Source organism: Loxodonta africana, chromosome 17, assembly GCF_030014295.1.
Source record: "Loxodonta africana isolate mLoxAfr1 chromosome 17, mLoxAfr1.hap2, whole genome shotgun sequence".
In the NCBI taxonomy this organism is placed as follows: domain Eukaryota; kingdom Metazoa; phylum Chordata; class Mammalia; order Proboscidea; family Elephantidae; genus Loxodonta; species Loxodonta africana.
Genome location: NC_087358.1, coordinates 14703276 through 14719829, shown reverse-complemented (window position 1 = coordinate 14719829; position 16554 = coordinate 14703276). Strand labels below are relative to the sequence as shown.

The window sequence follows — 16554 nt, the reverse complement described above, 5'->3', positions numbered from 1 at the left end:
TATGTGTTACCTGGCACAGAGTGCTGAGTTCCTGGGGAAAGGGTACTCAGGACGTACATTTTAGAGGAAGGAGGGGACCCAGCAACATGATGCTCTGTGTTAGTGGCACATAATAATTACCCAGGAGACCTGTAGGTATCTCCTTGTGTGTGTGCGTGTGTGCGTGTGTGTGTGTGTGTGCATGTGCAGGGTACTGGGAATTCTTTGTAAAATCCATTTTTATACTTTGGCGTGGGGCCTGAACTTCGTTTTAATTGTTTTGTTTTTAATTCCTAGGTGATTCTGAGATGCTGTCACGATTGAGAAGTGCTCTTCTAGAGCAGTTCTCAAAATCTGCTTCCAGGACCAGCAGCATGGCCATCAGCTGGGAGCCTGTTAGAAATGCATATTCTCAGGCCCCAGCCCACGCCTACTAAATCCAAAACTCTAGAGGTGGAGCCCAGAAATCTGTGCTTCAACAAACCTTCCAGGTCAATCTGATGCATGGTAGCGCCTGGGAAAGCATAGAGGTTGGCTGCCCTGTACCACACAGAGAGCTAAGAACGGTTTGTACATCTTTAAGGGGCTGTAAACAAATAAACAAAGAAGACTATGTGGTAGGCCTATGTGGTCCACAAAGCTTAAAATATGCACTATATGGACCTTTACAGAAAAAAAAACCCTGTTCTAGGCTAGAGGGTGATATGGTGGGGGACCTTCTTCGCCCATCAAGTACTGGCAACATAGGGCGTTGAGAAGTTTTGTGAAAGAGTGAGGAGGGTGGGGAATGCAGGGAGAGACAGAATATGAAGGTGTCAAAAGTAGGGAGAGGGAAATATATTTTATTTTCATTCATGTGGAAGACCAGTCTTAGCTTAAGAGATGTGCTAAAATCACTGGAGATCAATGGAGGATCTCTTCTTTTTTGTAGATGTGTATAATTGCGGGGCTCTGGTGGCAAAGTGGTTAAGAGCTTGGCTGCTAACCAAAAGGTCGGCACTTCAAATCCACCGCCTACTCCTTAGAAACCCTATAGGGTAGTTCTACTGTGTCAGATACGGTTGCCATGTCAGATACGGTTGCTATGAGTCAGAATTGACTTGAGGGCAACAGGTTTGGTTTTGGTTTTGGTGTGTAATTGCATCAGAAAGCAGATAATGGACTTGAACATGGCACACAGTAAGTACTTAAATGTGTATGTAGCAGTAAATGTTTAAGTAAATGCCCGTATGTGGTTCTCCTCTATGTATATGCACTTTATTAGGTATCTGGAGAAACTGTACAAGCTGTCAAAGAAGGCTGTTGTTATTGCTGTTAGACATCGTAAAGTCTATTTTGACTCACAGCCATGTCATGTGACAGAGTAGAAAAGCGTAGAACTGCAGTGGTTTTGTAGGCTGTAACCTTTCAGAAGCAGAACGCCAGGTCTTTTGCCTGTGGAGCCACTGGGTGGGTTCAAACCACCACCCTTTTGGTTAGCAGCTGAGTGCTTAACTATTGTGCCACCAGGGCTCCTTATCAGATAGGGAAGTGGTTGAAAACCTAAAGGTTCTAGAGCATTTAGAATAGTCAGTGTTATATATTATTTATTTTTAAAGGAAGGAATGTCTGTCTTTGATATAACAGGTTATCCCTGCATAAATTGGGGTAAATCTTTAACCACTCAAAATAAATATTGCATTGTAAAACCTTATCATTGGTTGATATTGTTAGTGTTATTTCTTTACTTAGTACGGGCCACCTCTCTACTCACCATTCTTCATAAGGTTACCAGACTAAATGTGCACACATAGATTTCAATTTTAAAGACTAGAATTATAATATTCATTTCTATTGAATGATGCTATTTCTAAGCCATGGCTGACAGCCATTTACTCATACTACTTGGCTGTGGTGAGGCTAAAATGAATTCTATTAAAAGAAAATATCCTAAATAGCAGATACTTTCACAAGTCGCTCTCATTTAGCATTCAATCTGTTTAAAAGCATGTGATACCTTTAATCTAGAGTTAAAATTCTAGCATTTCAGCACAGCATTATGAATTTTAATAAACTAATTCTTCTTGCTAAAAGGTCTTATCGTAATTTTGGGGAGAGGTGATCGTTTTGGGTTTGGGTAGCCTTTTTCTGTAAAAGAAAAAATGAATGCTATGATTCACAAGCACATGTTTGTTTCCTCAAATTTAATCCCACTGGAATTAACAATCATGTGTCAGGGTCACTTCCTATCATCCAGACACCTAACTTGCCATTAAATTAAGAACAGATATGGCAACACCAGCACACCAAATGGCAATATCCTTTCATGAAATTAATATGAATGCAGGAACCTGGCTAGGAGGTTGAGGTGTGCTTATAAATGAAGAAATAGCACGTATTTAGGTGACTACCAGTGAGCAAAGGTCACGAACAAAGACAGTGAAAACCATAATTTTATTAAAGATGAGCAAACACCATATAAAATTATTGCTTCAAATTTTGATTAAATACTTTGACTTATGAAAGCCATGTTGTTTTGCTGCATGTTTGGCAGCATATTGTCCCAAGAAAGAGGCAAATGAGGGGAAAAAAAAAATTTGGAGGAAGAAAAGATATACTTAAAGAAAAAAATGCAAAATATGCCCCACAGTCAATACATTTCAAGCTATTTTATCAGTCACTCTACTCTTGGGTATCTGGAGCCACAAATATCACATTAATATCCCTATAGATACTAGTTTTCTAAATGTTTCTAAAAGGCCATGAGGGCCATCTGGAGGTACAGGTTATTAAGGGAAGGATTTCCCCAGCTGGAGCAAAAGCTCACCTGCTGTCATAATCAGATCTGCTTAGCAAGGTGGGCCTCCCCAAGTTGCCTCTTGTTTGTTCTGTAACTTCTAACCAATGCCCATATTGAATTGACTCCTTATTATATAGCTTGGCTGAATGGTCACAAACATCTAGGGTCAGAGGTTTCTCTTGCCTCTGAATCTCCTCCTCAAAAGGAATCCCAAGGAACCAGATTAAATCCATCCTCGTTTTAAGAAAGTCAGCTATTAGAACGGACAAGGCATACCAACTGCCTTTCCTGATCTATATTTTGGGGAAAGTCCCCAATATCCTTATAAATATCCCACTTCACTGAAGCGAGCTTGAGTCATTTTCTGTTTTCCACAGCCAGATAACTCTAAAGGGAATAAAGAATTCAAGACAGAATTATGATCAAAAAACTGGGCTTACACTTGCTATTATCAAGTTACTATTGGGATGATGGATGTGTGCCCAAGCATATCCATCAGGGACCAGTAACGAAACAAAACCCCATCGGGAGCAAGAGAGAATGAAAAAAACTAAAGACAAGGGATGGATTTGTCCAAAGGACTAATGGACCACAACTGCCACAGCCGCTAACAGACTGAGCCCAGCACAACTAGATGGTGCCCAGCTACACTACTGACTGCTCTGACAGTGATCACAATAGAGGGCTCAGGACACAGCTGGAGAAAAATGTAGAACAAAACTCTAACTCAAAAAAAAAAAAAAAAAAAACCAGACTTACTGGCCTGACATAGACTGCAAAAATGCCAAGAGTATGGCCCTTGGACACCCCTTTAGCTCAGTAATGAAGTCACTGTTGAGGTTCACCCTTCAGCCAAAGATTAGACAGGCCCATAAAACAAAACGAGACTAAAGGGGCACAACAGCCCAGGGGCAAGGACTAGAAGGCAGGAAGGGACAGGAAAGCTAGTAATAGGGAGCCAAAGGTGGAGAAGGGAGAGTGTTGACGTGTCATGGGGTTGGTAAACAATGTCACAAAACAGTATGTGCACTGTTTAATGAGAAGCTAGTTTGTTTTGTAAAGCTTCATCTAAAATACAGTAATAATAATAATAAAACACACTTGGATTTAAAAAAAATAAAAGAAACAAAATTCATGCCAAGTAGTCCCATACAGAGACAAAGGACAAGTGTGGATAGGGAGGCAACCCAGGCATTAGTAGGGACAGACTAATATCTGTGGGCCTAGAAAGCCAGTGTTATTAGGACACAAGAATTGGAGTTGCCCATCGGGATGTGGGATCACAGAGAGAGGCACTGGCAAAGCAGGGATCACAGAGGAGTTGCAACTATGGTCAGAAGTTCATCCAAATAAGGAACCCCAAATCAAACCCCCTGCCATCAATCAATTCTCACTCATAGCAACCCTATAGGGTTTCCAGGGCTGTAAATCTCTACGGTAGCAGACTGCCACATCTTTCTCCCGTGGAGCCACTGGTGGTTTTGAACCATAGACCTTTCGGTTAGCAGTTGTACACTTTAACCACTGTGCCATCAGGATTTCTTCAAGTAAGAAAGATTGGGGAGAAATGCCCAGACTTCTACCCTTTCTCCTATCTCCTTCCTCTGTGTCACATCAGCCAAACCAGTTGGCAAAGAAGCTAAGAAACTGTTGTTTTCAGGGGTGAGTCCCATGCTATATAGAGCAGAGTGTGGGAAGAGCAGGGAATGGACCTGAGAGCATACAGGTTGACCAGAATCCCATGCTAGTTACCAGGTCTGTGTCACTAAGCCTGGTAGCCCAAGTTCACTAAATCATGGCCCACTTTGGTAAGGACTGAAACAGACCCTATATAGCCCTGGGTCTGATGTGGAGCATATTGGCAATTCACCTAAACTCGGGAGTGGCAGGTGGAAGGAATGGCTTGATTAGATTCCCATGCAAAATAGTCAGAAACCATCTGGAAATATTTTTTCATTAACACAGTGAAAGAGCCCTGGTGGCACAGTGGTTAAGTGCTCAGCTGCTAACCTACCAGCCACTCTGAGGCGGAAAGATGTGGCAGTCTGCTTCCTTAAAGATTTACAACCTTGGAAACTCCCAGGGGCAGTTCTACTCTGTCCCATAAGGTCACTACGAGTTGGAATCAACTTGACTGCAATGGGTTGTTTATTGTTTCGTTTTATTTTTATCAGCATAGTGAAAACCAAACCCATTGTCACTGAGTCAATTCCAACTCATAGTGATCCTTTAGGACAGAATAGAACTGCCCCCGTAGAGTTTCCAAGGAACAGCTGGTGGATTCAAACTGCTGACCTTTTGGTTAGCAGCCAAGCTCTTAACTACTGTGCCACCAGGGCTCCTTATGAACATAGCAGTAGCAACAAAATTGGTTCCTACCTTTAATTAACCCTCTGGCTTTGTGGAAATGATGTAAGTGGACCCATGCTTTGGGGTGGGGAGGAAGGAATAAAAAGTCAACTAGCATTTATTGAGCTTCTACTATGTTTCCTGATCTGGACTGAGTGCTTTACAAACTTTGTCTCATTTGCTCTTCATAAAACCTTTTATGTTAGGAGACAGTTCTCCACAGGTCTCTTATGATTCTGAACATCTTATGAACAGAGGCACGCTTAGCTTTCGTTCTGGAGTATCTTTGTGTAGTGAACAGTCTTGAAAGATAGAGATGATGCCTCCCTCCAGAGCACAGGGCAGGTGTTTGTTTTGTCTTTGTTTTTGTTTTACTCCCCAGTATAGCAAAGATAGTGTCTCCCTTTAGGACAAAGCCTGGCAGGCTAGATTTCAGTTCATTATAAAACATCCATGTAACTCAGGACTCCTGAGCTGTGATGCAAACCTACTTTGTGCGCAGCATCCACCTGGGCTGCTCAGCACCACAGAGTCCACTGGGGTGGCAAGGGGAGCAGCATGAACGTGAAATGTATGCTGCTTGATACGCCGTGAGTAATAGAGTCCTTAGTCTCTGACCCAGGAGTCTTTTGTCTTCTGCCAGCATCCACAAAACTGCAGCAAGCTAACTTGTTACCTTGCAAGTGGGATAAAATCTCAGGTCCTTCACGGTTCTTGACACTAGGGTTGAGACTAGTGGGAGGAAACAGGGCTGCTTAAAACACAAAATTTAAGAAGGCACTTGCTCTCAGGGTGGTGCAAGGGCCTTCTCCACAGGCATTTCTCTTGCCTCACCCTAGTCCCGTCCCTGCTTGACACCAGGTAGTAAGTATTACTGTATTTATCTTATACATTATGTTTTTAGCCCAAAATCTGTCTTCATCCAAACCAAATGCCTTTTCTAATGTGTACATATACTTATGCATGAAGTATTATCGATGTGGAGGATCTAACGTGGCAATGGCAGCAGGAACTGTTAGAAAGAAACAGAATTGTCTGGTAGAAAAAATCAAACAAGCTTCTGAACTATTTGGTAGCCACCGGACATTGTCATTCTGATACCATTTTGACTTTGGAGTTGAGAATTCACAGCTCCCCTTGCACCACAAGCAAATCACGGACTGCTAGGCTCCGCTACCTGGAACACTAATGTATTACCTGGCCTTCACGCAGAAGACATCAGAACTCCCTTTGGAGTTTTCGACATTGAAGAGAGAGCTACACTATATAAAATTGGATGCTATGAAAACATAACTCAGTCTGAACCAAAATGCTTTGCAGACCATGAAGGGAAGTGGCAGAGCTGTAAACACTAATGGACCTTGTAAACAGTGGTTTCAGACATTATATCCAACCACTGCGTTAGATGAGTCACATTTTTTTTTTCTCTTTAGTGTCAGATACAAGCTTGGGAGGGGGAAGAAAACTTCACTGGCAACATTATTGACAGATAATGATAAATTTTATGAAGTATAAGAGGAAAGAGGATATGGGAGAGACTAAAATGATACTTCCATTCAGATCACGTGAAGTTAAAAAAAAAAATTTCTAAATGAACTGCTTGACTCCCTATAAGAAAGGTTAATTGGAGAATGTTTTAAAAAAAAACAAAACTGATTTTCCATTAATAGACATGAACATTACAATCTGACGTTCCATTTGATAATTTGGATGGGCAGGAGTAATGAGGGTAGACAAGGTCAAACTTAAACACCAAAATGACTGTTAGATCCTGGACAATTAAAAGATATAAGGCACTTAGCCGTTTCAGAGTCACTGAAATCCTAGCTTCTGAATTATGAAAATTGCCCTATATTTAATTTTGATTAGATGAAATATCAGGCATAAAGAAGACATGCCCATATACATAAATACAGCCACACATACTGTCACATATAAACACACACATATACGCATAGAACTCCCAGACAAGAATAACCCCTATTAAGGAATTATTCTATAAAGAAGGCTACTTATTTTGTTTCCATATTTTGGAAACTTTTACTGAGAACATCAGGTAAAATCCTTTCATTCTTGCTGTATATTTAACAATCCAAAAGTATCTATATTACCTAGGGGGGGTTCTGTAACTCAGAGCTTTTAAAACAAAAAAAGAATTAATAGAGGATGTTTGAGCTGACATGGTGAAAGGCTTATATTAGGTTTCCTCACCAGTTAAGCACTGACACTGAATTACTTTGGATAAGTTACTTAATATCTCTTTGTTTCAGTTTTCTCATTAAGAAAAAAAAAAAAAAACCTTACAGTTAGTGTGGATTAAATGCAGTAATTCAAACGAAGTACTTTGCATGTGCCTAGTTTTCAAAAAAAGTTAGCTATTATTTTCTTATCATGCACATGATAGAGAATACACTTTCTCTTCAGGGAGAATTGGCGAAAACCATTAGCCATGGATCCATGGATGATGGTAAGGATCTGATCTACATTTCTTCTCTTCTGATGTCTGGGTTCTGCTTACCATTTTCCGAGTCCCCCACGATGATCTTATTCCCCGCTTCAAGGAGGTCAGACACCTCCCAGCATCAGGGCTGAGAATTCTCAGACGTTATCTGCAATATCTCAAAAGTTCGCGTCTTGTTAGTTATCCGAGTCTTTGTCTACCATGGTAAGTGATCTTCAAACTCTCCTTCAAAGTGCTCCTCTGAATGCCTGCCAACCATTACTCATGTCCCTGAAAATGGCTTCTCTCTCAATGTGTGCATCCTGCAGCCTCTTGCTCCTCTCTGAGGACTCTGTGCCTCACGCCGCTGTGTGCTGCCAGGTCTGTGTCCTGTACTCTGCTCTGCTGCAGAGATGGGAGGAACTTGATTCCACAATGTTTCTGGTAAGAAGAGTCACCTCCGAGCTTGGTCATTGCTAAAAAGAATCCTCCATTGTGTGGCATGTAAGCCCTGATGCCGCCTGTTTTGCTCCACTGAACATCAACCTACCTGGATGCAGCAACCAAGAGACCTCACTTTTGAAGAACTCCATTCCTGGTGCTGTGTGCACAGCAAAATACTTGACAAAGAAAATAATCAAGCTGATTTTATAGCAACACACCCTCAGGGGCTTAGGATTACAGGTACAGAGACTTTTTTCCGATCAGCAAACATTTATATGGTGCTTTCTATTTTCTATATGCAGGAACCTTGGTGGCTCAGTGGGTAAGAGCTTTGCTGTTAACCAAAAGGTCAGCAGTTGGAATCCACCAGCTGCTCCTTGGAAACCCTACGGGGAAGTTCTACTCTGCCCTATAGGGTCGCTATGAGTTGGAATCCACGCGACAACAAGATTCTATATGTAAGGTACTATTTTAAGCACTTTATATATAATAATTCACTCAGTCCTCATCAACAGGTCTATGAGATAGAGATGAGTGTCGTTGCCATTTTATAGATGAGGAATCTGAAGCACAACGGTGTTAAGTTGCTTGCGCATGGACTCAGCTAGTCAGTGGCTGCGCTAGGATTCTCACCCAACTAGCCTGGTGCTGGAGGGGGCTCTTTACTCCTCTCCAAATGGTACATTTGCAGTAAGTTCCATATGACCATTTTAAGTAATACTTTATACTGGCCATTTTTATCACATAACTTTGAAATTTTAATCATTAACATATATACGCCTATACATAAGAATATAAAAAGTATTTTAAAATTGCAAAAGAAACATTTTGGACACTTAACGTTAGAAATAACCAAATAAATTCGCCTGTCTTTTAGCAGCTTCCCTAGAACAAGAGTAAATAAAAAAAAAACAAGGTGCAAAAGATTATAAAATCAGATCTGCAGTACATTTTATGCTTGCCCTTTGCAGAAGCAGAAAATGTGGGATAAATAACTGTTTTATGAAACGTTCTTAGAATTATGAGTATCTTTAGAAATAGCTGCAACATAAGTCAGCTCCGAATGTCTTGATTAATACTGCCATCTAATGCCCAACGGAGAAAAGAAAATTTAGTTTAGACTGAATATTTTTTCTGTCCTCCAAAATTACTAACCGAAATGGCAGCACAATATGTATTATCAACTCAGACCCTATAACTGCATCGATCAGTTTGGGATATTTTAGAAAGCAAGGAGCGGGCTCAGTCTCTTCAACACTGCAGTCCACTTTAGTTTCAGAGTATGGTGACATGGTCAATATAAAAGCCAATCATTATTTTATTTATTTATTTTGGTTGAGAATATGCACAGCAGAACATGCACCAATTCACCAATTTCTACATGTACAATTCAGTGACATTGATTATTGCATTCTTAGTGTTGTGCAGCCATCCCCACCCTCTTTTTCTGGGTTGTTCCTCCCCCATTAACATAAGCTCACTGCTCCTAAGTTTCCTATCTCATTTTTTGAGTTGCTGTTGTCAGTTTCATTCCATACAGATAGATCTTGAAAGAGTACAGTGCTCAACATAGACGGTCTTTACTAGTTAAGCTAAACTATTGTTTGGTTTTAGGAAGATTTTGGTGAATATTTTTAATTTAAATTTAAAGATTATCTCAGGGCAATAATTTTGGGGGTTCATCCAGCCTCCATGGATCCAGAAAGTACCGAGTCCATGAGAATTTGAAATTCTGTTCTGCATTTCCCCCATTTTGATCAGTGTTCTATAGAATCTTTGATTACAATATTCAGTAATAGTAGCCAGGCACCATACAGTTTTCTGGTCTCATGGTAAAGGAGGCAGTTGTTCATGGAGACAATTTGCCAAACACTCCACACCCTCCTATTATTCCTGGCTCTCCTTCTTCCCTATCGCTCCAGGTGAATAGAGACCAATTGTTGTGCCTTGAATGGCCACTTGTAAGCATAAATGCTAATTTTGTTATAACCTTCCACAACGTATAAGAGAAAAAAAAAAAAATCACAAAGTAGTGACAGGAAAACCCAGTTAATATCAATATTTATTCTGGTTTCTATTTAAATTTATCTTGGTTTTAACTCTCTCCCTTCTTCTTAAAAAGAGTATTGATAGAACATTTCCCCCCTTTGGCCTTCAGCAATATACTAAAAGATAACGCAGAAGGTAAAGAAAACCAAGAGTGTGAGGGTAAGCTCAGACATTGAATGCATAGAGAGAGGGTAGGGTCTGTCTGCAAACTCACATATGTGTATTAATGTAAACGTTAAAAAGTTTTCTACTCTTGAGCTCTCCTGGTTGATTTCCCAATCCTTGGTTAAAAACTATCTCCTGGTATAAGTGTATTGGGTGGTCTTGGATTAACAAATTTTAGCTGAATATAAAAAGAAAAATGGTCCATTTTAATCTATTTATTTATAGGTTAAAGAACCTTGACTCTGCCTCAAAAGTGCTCATAGTTTTTTGTATTTAATCTTTATTTAAATTTAAAATATACTGTATATTATGGCATTTTTATAGTCTACGTCTTAGCTAATGGTATTCTCTTAACACCACCTCCAACAACTACATCTCGTTCTTGTCAACACGGTGGAGCAATTCTTACATCGTTGTTAGTTGCCCTGGTGTTGATTCTGACCCCTGACAGCTCCGTGTGGGCAAGGCAGAACTTCTCCACAGGGTTTCGGAAGCAGATCGCAAGGCTTGTCTTCCAAGGTGCCTCTGGGTGGGTGTGAACCCCCTACCTTTGGGTTAGTAGGCCAGCACTTAGCCACCTGTGACAACCAGGGACTCGCTATGGCTATAATCACATTGCTGTGGAGTCAATTCCAACTCATAGAGACCCTATAGGATGGAGTAGAACTTCCCTATAGGATTTTCAGGGCATAGTGGTTAAGAGCTACGGCTGCTAACCAAAAGGTCAGCAGTTCAAACCTACCAGGTGCTCCTTGGAAACTCTATGGGGCAGTTCTACTCTGTCCTATAGGGCCGCCATGAGTCAGAATTGACTTCACCGCAACGAATTTTTTTTTTGTTTTTTGTAGGGTTACCAAGGCTGTAATCTTTAGGGAAGAAGACTACCACATCTTTCTCCCATAGAACAACTGGTGGGTTCCAACTGCCAACCTTTCGGTTAGCAGCCGAGTGCTTAACCACTGCACCACCAGGGCCCCTTATGGCTATAATAGCCACATACATTTTACATCCAGAAGAATTCAATTCATGGCCTGAAACTCATTTGATCTTCCAAATTTCCTAAAGCACGAATGCTGCCGTTAGTGTATCTAAACCACTAGTAGACAGACTGCTGGCTAATCAGTTCCACGAAGACAGCTCTCACACTGTGAGTGGCCTGAAACATCGCTCCACCCGCAGTCCATGTGGCATATGGAAGGACATCTTAGTGCACGGGGCAGGATTTCAAAGCTAGCACAAATGACCCCTAGGTGGGAAGCTTGACATACCTAGTTTATCCACGTGGCACCCCCCTCTCCCTTTTGCCCTCAACTCAGCCTCCCTTGCTGTTCTTCTAAGGTTGACAGAAAGCACGGTCACTGTTGGGAAAGGACAGAAAATCATCCAGTGCTAAACTTGTCTCTGGATACGGACCAATTACATCTTATGATATTTACACAAGTATCTACGGAAAACAGGAAAAGATGGTATCTGTGCAATTTTAAACCTTTTTTTTTTTAAAGAATTGGTTTATTGTTAAAAGTGATTCTGAAAGCAGACAAAATATTATCAAATTTGTAACTAATTAGTTCTTTTCAGAACAGCAAGTGGTTTGCATCCATTCAACCTCTACTGTTCAAACCCGTTTGTGGTACTCACAGCTGAAATCACTTGCTGGGGTGCTTGGAACTGAGCACAAAGAAAAAGGAAATAGTTTGACCTGACACTAATTAATATAATGTTGCTAGGAGCAATTTAGTGTGCCGGATGCAAGACCAAAATTCTTTGAGATTTAACCTTCTGCTCTGAAGTACTTCTAAGCAATTTTCAGCAGCTCCCATGTGAAATTCTTAAAATGCAGAACTACCATTATTAGAATAATGGCTATGAACCAAGGATGGGAAAGAGGCAGGCGTTCATCCTGACAGAGATGAATAATGGGGCAAAGTATTACCCTAGTACTTGTTGTACATGAACTAAACCACCTCACTTATATTTATACACAAAGCATAATGTAAAAGGAAAAACAAATTCACTGGAATCCACTCAAATGAGCACAACAGTAGTTGCTAGGGGAAAATGATTTTGACTGTATCATTAAATTTAAAGCATTCACTTTAGGCACTGAACAGAGCCCTCAAGTGGGCCTTTTATCACAGGCTTAATGTGCAGAGTGCAAAAAGAAAAAAGAAAACTTACAAGCTAATGCTTTTAGCATCTAGGACTCTCCTTACTTTGTGGCTGGAGTATTGAAAATTCACACTCAGGGGAAAAAAATCAGCACTGCATTCCTCAATATAGCTTCAAAAATAATGTGGAAAACATGAGAAAGAGAAAAAAACAGCCTGTTGGTATTCTTCCTTTCTTGGTTAGGAAATTTCAATGGCCATCAGAAGCTTTGGAGACCCAGTCACTCAATGGGTTCCATGAAAGACAAGAAGCCAAAGTGTAGGGAGGTCGAAAAGGTCTGCTTGCAGGGATTGGAGTGGACTCTAAGATAGAAAATGATACTGGTGAGGAGTGAGCTTCTTGGCTCAAGTAGACACATGAGACTATGTAGGCAGCTCCTGTCTGGAGGGGAGATGAGAGGGCAGAGGGGGACAGGAGCTGGCTGAATGGACATGAGGAATACAGAGTGGAAAGAAGGAGTGTGCTGTCTCATTAAGGGGAGAGCAACTAGGAGTACATAAAGCAAAGTATATATAAATTTTTGTATGAGAGACTGACTTGTAAACTTTCACTTAAAGCACAATAAAAATAAAAATAAAAAGTCTGCTTACCTGAATCATTTACCATAAACTGAAATGTTGATTAGGGTTTTATATAAGTAAAGATTGCCCAAGTTTCGAGAAAATTACCTTGTATTATATTATTGCTCTGATTTTTTTCTCCTAAAAATCAGAAATGCCCATCCAAGAATCAAAGTTGACCATTTGTGTCAGGGTTCCTAAGCTTTGTAGGAGAAGGAACAGCAGGAGGAATAGTTACATATACATCTGAGAATCTGATGCTTCCCTCAGGGGGAAAAAATCCATACGCTTGTCCCTTCAATTTTGCTTATCATTTAAGGAGATTCACAGAGGCTTTCTTAGTTCAGTAATGTGATGATGTATAACATAATGATTAAGAGCAATTCTGGAACCCAGCCAGAATGGTTCAGGGTTGCTGGGTACAGCCCCACTTAGATTATGAGAGGAATGGTACCTTGACCCTAGAGGGGTTCAAATCCTAGAACCACCATTCATAAACTCCATGATCTTGGCCAATTTCTTAGTCTTAGTTTCCTCCTCTGGAACCCTATAGCACTGTTTTGAATACTATAAAGGCTGATACCTACACAACGTCTTTAAGCAAAGAGCCTGGCACATAGTAGTTGTTTCGTTAGTAGCCATCAAGTTGATTCTGACTCATGGCGTCCCCACGTGTGCAGAGTAGAACTGCTCCATAGCATTTTCAAGGCTGTGACTTTTCAAAAGCAGAGTGCCAGGCCTGTCTTCCGAGGTGCCTCTGGGTGGGTTTGAACTTCCAACTTTTCAGCTAACAGTAGAGCGCTTAACAATGCCATCTCAGGATTACTGGCATATAGGAAACCTATAGTAAATATAAGTTATCATTATATCCAAGTTGGAGCCAGTACGTTCTCACAGAAAAACATTCCGAGCAAGCTATTTCTCTAATTCTTCATCACCAACCTTTTGAATATTTTTTGTACCTGAATGCATCACGGGCATATTATTACCTATTCCCTCTCCCCAGAATGTCCTCTTTCCCCACAGTCTTTTTCATCCCAATAAGCCTCTACTTGGGGCCCTGGTGGTGCAGTGCGTAAGAGCTTGGCTGCTAACAAAAAGGTCAGCAGTTCAATCTACGAGCCACTCCTTGGAAACACTATGTGACAGTTCTAATCTGTCCTATAGGGTCACTATGAGTCAGAATCGACTCAATGACAGTCAGTTTAAGCCTCTACTCAGTATCTAATACCCAACCCAAATATCACCTCCACTGGGATGGTTTCCCCAGTTTCCTTGGACGGAGTTTGTTGTTCTTTTTATTTAGTCTCTATTACTTATCATATTATGCTGACATTTTGTGTCTATTTAACCTCTCAGATTGTGATTTATTTATATTTCTATTCCCAGGTCTTAGCACATGACTGGCAAAAAGTAAATATTTGATGATGGATGGATGGAAAGAAGGAAGGAAAGGGGGGGAGGAGGAAGGCAGGAAAGCAAGAAGGCAGCCTCATATCAAAACTGAATAAAAGTCAACCCATATTTTCCCCCCTACACCTAAACCTTCTCTGGAGTACTCTACATTTTTTCCAGGCCACCACTATCCCCCACTTTCATGCTAAAACCTAAGTCTTATTTGACTTCTTCTTCTTCAGCTCCTTGGGAGGTAATCACCTAGGATGCCTTCCCATCTTTTTTCATAGATTGTCTTCATCTGTCTCTTTCTTTTTATTCCTATTACACTAATAGTTTAGAACTTGTGCCTAAACTATTTCTAAAACCTTCCTAGCTGCTCTCCCCATTTTCTGTTTCTCACTAAAAAAAAAAAAAAAAAAAATTTCTTAGAGAAAAGCTAATTATGTCATCTTGCTAGAGAATCTTCAAGGTCTCATCATTACCTGACATTCACCGTGCTCCATAAGCGTGGCCCCAGCTGAATTTTCAGCATTCTCTCTCTCACTTGGTTCATTTCCTTGTCCAATGCTCCAGTCACATTTCTCTTACCTTCCACCTTTGCTCATGAGCACCCTCTGTTTTGCTAATGCCTTTCCTCTTTTAAAGTCATGTACATATAAATACCTCCTCATGTCTGAGCTTCCAAACTAAGATGGACTAGAAAGAAGGACCCGGCAGTCTACTTCTGAAAAGTATTAGCCAGTGAAAACCTTATGAATAGCAGCAGAACATTGTCTGACATGGTACTGGAAGATGAGCCCCCAGGTTGGAAGCCACTCAAAAGATGACTGGGGAAGAGCTACCTCCTTAAAGTAGAGTCAACCTTAAGGACATGGATGGAGTAAAGTTTTCCAGACCTTCATTTGCTGATGTGGCATGACTCAAAATGAGAAGAAACAGCTGCGAACATCCATTAAATAACCGGAACCTGGAATGTACGAAGTCAAAAATGAAATGGAATGCATAAACATCGATATCCTAGGCATTAATGAACTGAAATGGACTGTTATTGGCCATTTTGAATCGGACAATCATATAGTCTACTATGCTGGGAATGACAACTTGAAGAGGAATGGTGTTGCATTCATTGTCAAAAAGAACATTTCAAGATCCATCCTGAAGTTCAATGCTGCCAGTGATAGGATAATATCCCTACGCCTACAAGGAAGACCAGTTAATACAACTATTATTCAAATATACACACCAACCACTAGGGCCAAAGATGAAGAAATAGAAGATTTTTATCAGCTGCTGCAGTCTGAAATTGATCAAACATGCAATCAAGATGTATTGATAATTACTGGTGATTGGAATGTGAAAGTTGGAAACATAAAGAAGGATCAGTAGTTGGAAACTATGGCCTTGGTGATAGAAACAATGCCAGAGATGGAATGATAGAGTTTTGCAAGACCAATGACTTCTTCATTGCAAATACCTTCTTTCACCAACATAAATGGCGACTATACACATGGACCTCACCAGATGGAACACACAGAAATCAAATTGAGTACATCTGTGGAAACAGACGATGGAAAAACTCAATATCATCAGTCAGAACAAGGCCAGGGGCTGACTGTGGAACTGACTATCAATTACTCATATGCAAGTTCAAGCTGAAACTGAAGAAAATCAGAGCAAGTCCACGAGAGCCAAACTATGACCTTGAGTATCTCCCCCCTGAATTTAGAGACCATCTCAAGAAGAGATTTGATGCATTGAACACTGGTGACCGAGGACCAGAGAAGTTGTGGAATGACATCAAGGACATCATACATAAAGAAAACAAAAGGTCACTGAAAAGACAGGAAAGAAAGAAAAGACCAAGATGGATGTCAGAGGAAACTCTGAAACTTGCTCTTGAGCATTGAGCAGCTAAAGCAAAAGGAAGAATTGAGGAAGTAAAAGAACTGAACAGAAGATTTCAAAGGGCCTCTGGAGAAGACAAAGTAAATTATTATAATGATATGTGAAAAGAGCTGGAGATGGAAAACCAAAAGGGAAGAACACGCTTGGTGTTTCTCAAGCTGAAAGAACTGAAGAAAAAAAATCAAGCCTCGAATTGCAATAATGAAGGATTCCATGGGGAAAATGTTAAATGATGCAGGAAGCATCAAAAGAAGACGGAAGGAATACACAGTCATTATACCAAAAAGAATTAGTCGATGTTCAAACATTTCAAGAGG

The 16554-nt window shown here is 40.5% G+C and overlaps 1 long non-coding RNA gene across 2 annotated transcripts in view; it reads left to right on the top strand.

The window, feature by feature from the left end:
• Positions 1–682: 682 nt before the first annotated feature.
• LOC111750426 (uncharacterized) overlaps positions 683–16554 on the top strand; it is a 49684-nt gene continuing 33812 nt past the window's right edge. For both annotated transcript variants that reach the window (XR_002785559.2, XR_010318177.1), the window contains exons 1-2: positions 683–1158; positions 8294–8454. This is a non-coding gene — a long non-coding RNA (uncharacterized LOC111750426). The remainder of the gene's footprint in view (positions 1159–8293; positions 8455–16554) is intronic.